The sequence below is a fragment of the Asparagus officinalis genome, chromosome 9 (genome assembly GCF_001876935.1).
Source record: "Asparagus officinalis chromosome 9, Aspof.V1, whole genome shotgun sequence".
NCBI lineage: Eukaryota > Viridiplantae > Streptophyta > Magnoliopsida > Asparagales > Asparagaceae > Asparagus > Asparagus officinalis.
Genome location: NC_033802.1, coordinates 799,515 through 803,911, shown reverse-complemented (window position 1 = coordinate 803,911; position 4,397 = coordinate 799,515). Strand labels below are relative to the sequence as shown.

The 4,397-nt window shown below is 37.7% G+C and overlaps 1 protein-coding gene across 4 annotated transcripts in view; it reads right to left on the bottom strand.

Annotated features, from left to right (window-relative positions):
* Window positions 2,322-4,397, bottom strand: part of LOC109824251 (heme-binding-like protein At3g10130, chloroplastic) — a 13,946-nt gene continuing 11,870 nt past the window's right edge. For 2 of the 4 annotated variants that reach the window (XR_002242578.1, XR_002242580.1), the window contains exons 10-11: window positions 3,257-3,305; window positions 2,322-2,426 (exon numbers count right to left, since the gene is read on the bottom strand). The gene's annotated coding sequence lies outside the window, so the exon portion shown is untranslated. The remainder of the gene's footprint in view (window positions 2,427-3,256; window positions 3,306-4,397) is intronic. The other 2 variants (XR_002242579.1, XR_002242581.1) reach the window with 1 other exon arrangement.

Here is a 4,397-nt window from a genome sequence, read left to right as displayed (position 1 = left end):
TCAAAGAGGGGTGTTAGGGCCACACCCCCTACCACACCACCAACCACACCCCCCTCTCCCATCGCTACAGTAAACCGGGCTCCACATGAGATTTTAAAAATTTTAAAATCCCATGTGGGGCCCGGTTTACTGTAGCGATGGGAGAGGGGGGTGTGGTTGGTGGTGTGTTAGGGGGTGTGCCCCTAACATTATTTTTATTAAAACAATGATTGGTACGCAAAAGGCCAATGTAAACATTTACTGTTATGTTCTAATCTTATACGGCCTTACACTGACAACTTCCATACATTATTATTATTTTTTTTATAGAAAAACAAGGGATAATCCATGTTCATTAAAAGCCAAAAAGAGTACAAAGCTGTTAGATACAAAAAGAAACGGATACGAACTGTATCCAGATGTTAATAGATAGAAAATAAAATTCTTTCTAATTAGGGACGTATGTATAACATTCTTCTTCCAAAGATCTGTGAAGATGAGGAGTGGGTCTTGCCGTCACTCATCGTTGAGACAAATATAGGGAAGAACCAAAGCCTGCTATAGGTATAATTATCAGAAACTAGATTTTCTACAGACTAACAGTCAAAAGCTTACATGAGAAAATAAAGTGTAGTAACTAAAATAATTACATAACTCAAAAAACTATCATAACCAACTACCAGAAATTTCATCAGATCCTCATTAATCACTTCTCCTGTTAATTGGATGTTCTTCAAGCCTTGTCGATAAACGTTGAGCAGCAGAACCACTTCCAGAGCATGTCCATTCATATGGTCCAGAAATAGCTAAGTTGATAATAGACTTGTAAGAGAAATTAATACGATCAAATAGGAATTTGTTCCTTGTAATCCATATACTCCAGCATACTGATGAAAAAATTGTACGCCATAGATGTCCCTTAATTCCTTTTAAATTATCAACAGATTGTAGAAGATCTTTGAAAGATAAAGGCCATTGAAAGGGTAGGTGATACTCTTTGAAGTGACTCCACACTTGCATTGATAAAGGACAGGAATAGCAAAGATGATCTCTTGACTCTTCTTCTAACCCACAGAAAGAGCATATGAAATCACCTTGCCAATCTTTTAAAAGAAGGTTGTTCTTGGTGTGCAGCCTATTAACGCACAACAACGAAGAAAAGAAATCGAACTTTGCTCGGAATTATAGAGTTCCAAATGACTTTGAATACAGGAGATAGAATTCCCTTGGAGATTAGGAAATTATAAAAAGATTTAACTGAAAAAACTCCGCTTGTCGTAAGAGACCATCTGGGATGAGTTGTTCCCATTCCTCTCAAAACAACAAACAAGAGGGGGGTGTGGGGGTGTGGGGGTGTAAATGTGTAATAGAATTAAAAGTTAGAGAAATAGAAAGCAAAAGAACGGAGAAGAACATGAGAATTGAGCTTACGAAAAATTAGAACTATTACCTCACAACCAGCCAGATCAATGAGTTGTTGCATATATTCCATACATAACATATCTGTGAACAGCGGTGTGGGTCTATCCATTCACGCGGAAAGAAAAGACGTGTGGGGACCATGAACACGTTTTTTCTTTTGCTGGCTCGTGAACGCGTTTTCCAGCTGGCAAAGCAGGTCCGGATTTTTCCCTATAAATAGCAATGATCTCCTAGGGTTTTGTGACAAGGGTGAAAACGCTGAGGGGAAATTCTTTAGGCGGCTGCTGTGGGAAATCAAAGTCGGCAGCGTGTGTGGGAACAGCAGCTGAAAGGAAAAACACACTGTGGGAAAATCGCTAAAGCCAGAGAGGGTTCTTGTTTCTTTTTGGCGGCAGAGCAGAGGAAATTGCAGCAGTTGTTGAGGAGAGAAAAAGAGAGATTCTACAAAAGAGAGGTTTCTTTCTTTTGGGTAAAAATCAGATCTATTTTTCTTTGAGACGGGCTTGTGGATTGTACAAGTCGTCGGTGTTCTTCTCATAGTGGAATCCCCCCCTCATCCCCTCCCGTGGACGTAGGCAAGTTTGCCGAACCACGTAAATCTCGTGTATTTACTGTTTTTCTGGGTTACCCCTCCCGTGGACGTAGGCAAGTTTGCCGAACCACGTAAATCTCGTGTATTTACTGTTTTTCTGGGTTGTTGGCTATTGCTTGTAGGATCCCTCAAAATTCGGTCTTGCGCTGATGAGAGGAAGAGTGGATATCTCACTTCGCTGAGATATTTCGCTACTGAGTCTGGGTTTCCTTCGCGAAACACAGATATCGAGGTTGACTTGTGCTTTTGTGACAACAAAAGCCAGGGCTCTCTCTCAGGACATATCGCTTCCGCGGCGGTGGGCGTGACTCTGCCCCCAACAATATCTAACCCAAATGATTATATCAATTAATCTCAGGTATAAATTAAATAAGTCCCCAATCTAAACACTGCCGAAGAGGAGGATCCCACATTTATACATTTCCTAGAGTTCCTATACAAAGTAAAAATTCTGTTAATAAAGAGCAATGAATCATATAATATCTTCCAATATTAACAGGTGTATCTTCAGCAAAAGAGCAGGTAGAAAGATTGATATAGGTATTTGAGAATCAAAATACATAAAAAAAAATATTCCTATATACATACAAACATTGGTCATTATTATTTCTTCATTCACGACCTTGAATTTACCACCATTAAAGATTGGCCAATTTTCACTTCTTCCCTGAATTTTCGGGGAATAGAAGTTAACTTGTTTAACTTGTAGAACATATAGATATTATTCATTCTCAAGTAGTAGTGAATCTATGGGCTCATTAATAATATAGAAAATATTTAGAACTTTTTATTGCGCTTTCATGCATCTCAAGAGTAATGCCATTCTACCTAAGATTCGATAATTGAAAAAAAGCAACGTATAAGGAATATTTAGAGCTTAGTGATGCTTCTTTCCTGGTTTTATTTTTATTTTTTGACTTGACTATAGATGTTCTGCCCATTCCCTAATTAATGCAATTAAAACTTGCGATTAAGAATATACCACCATATAGGCATGATTCTCCTATTACATTAAAAAAAATTAGAAAGACAACTAGACTTGACTAAATTAATTAAACTGGAAATAGTTTCACTTTCGGTGATTAAAAAGGTGGATGTTGTTTCACTATTAAAAAAAATACAGCAATACCGACAGAAGAGGATTCAAAAGAAGTATAAAGAACATAATGATGTACTTATGGGGGGATCTTTAGCAACTATTTTGTCCAAAACTTAAGATGGCTAAAATTTTGGGAATTAGGACAATTTTGGGTAGACATGTACCTTCTGTTGATCATTCTTTAATAAGAATTGAATAACAGCAAAATCATACCTAAACAAAGAAGAAGAAGAAGAAAAAGATATAACACTAATTAGAGGAATGCCAAGTATAAAAAAAATAATCGATTATACAGGCAATTCTTGAAAAAATAATCGATTATACGGGCAATTCTTACTTTTTCACATTATATTTCCTTTTTTCAGGCTTAAAAGTTCTATGCAACATACTTGTCATGATTCTACCGAAAGAAAAAGACCGCATATATACCTTTCACACTCTAATCATTCTCTTCTCCATTCCTCATCTCCTATAAAAAGCTTGATCCCCTCTCTACAGTTTGTGTAGTCACTTCCCAGTTGGAGAAAATGGTAAGTATCTTTCTTTCTTTGTATGTGCATGTATTCACCAAAATAGCTAGGTTCATGAGAAAATGAGGGCAGGTATGTCCCTTCATGCCTCATTGTTTATTTATTTTTTATTGTTTGTTCGTTTGAGTAAAATATGCCCTTGGCGCACATAGCGGCGTACATGGGAATTGAACCCAAAGGTCCTCCACATAGGAGTGTGACACAGCTTTGTCATGTGACCTATTGGACTGCCCCCGTCTTATCTTATATTGATAGTTATATAGAAGAACTGATCCTAACTATTTCTTCTGCTGAACTTAACCTGTCAGTGTTTCAAAATCTGCATCAACATTTGTTCCAAAGGACAAGTAGACGACGACGAGGACGATATCAGTGACTTTGGAAAAACCAGGCCAACAGCAAATGTTAAAGATGAGGGGCATCATGATCATATTCAAGCCCCTCCAGTTATAAACAAGATTGATATTCACGCAGCCGGGATTGACAAAAAGTCAGAGACAGCAATTGGGAACAACAATTATGCCGGTGGGGATAATCGCTTAGGTGTTGGTGAACCTCAAAGGGAAGAGTAGTGCTCTTAGAACTGCAACTTGCAAGAGATTGTGCTTCTATTAGGAATTTACGCTGCTTATTTTTCCTATATTTTATGGATCACGTGCATTAGTGAAACACTTACCACTGCGTGAGCTCTGTGTACTGGGCACAATCAGCAATCATAACAATAACTTTGATTTCGCATTTTGATTTCACATAAGTTACTCAAGATCAAGAGTTA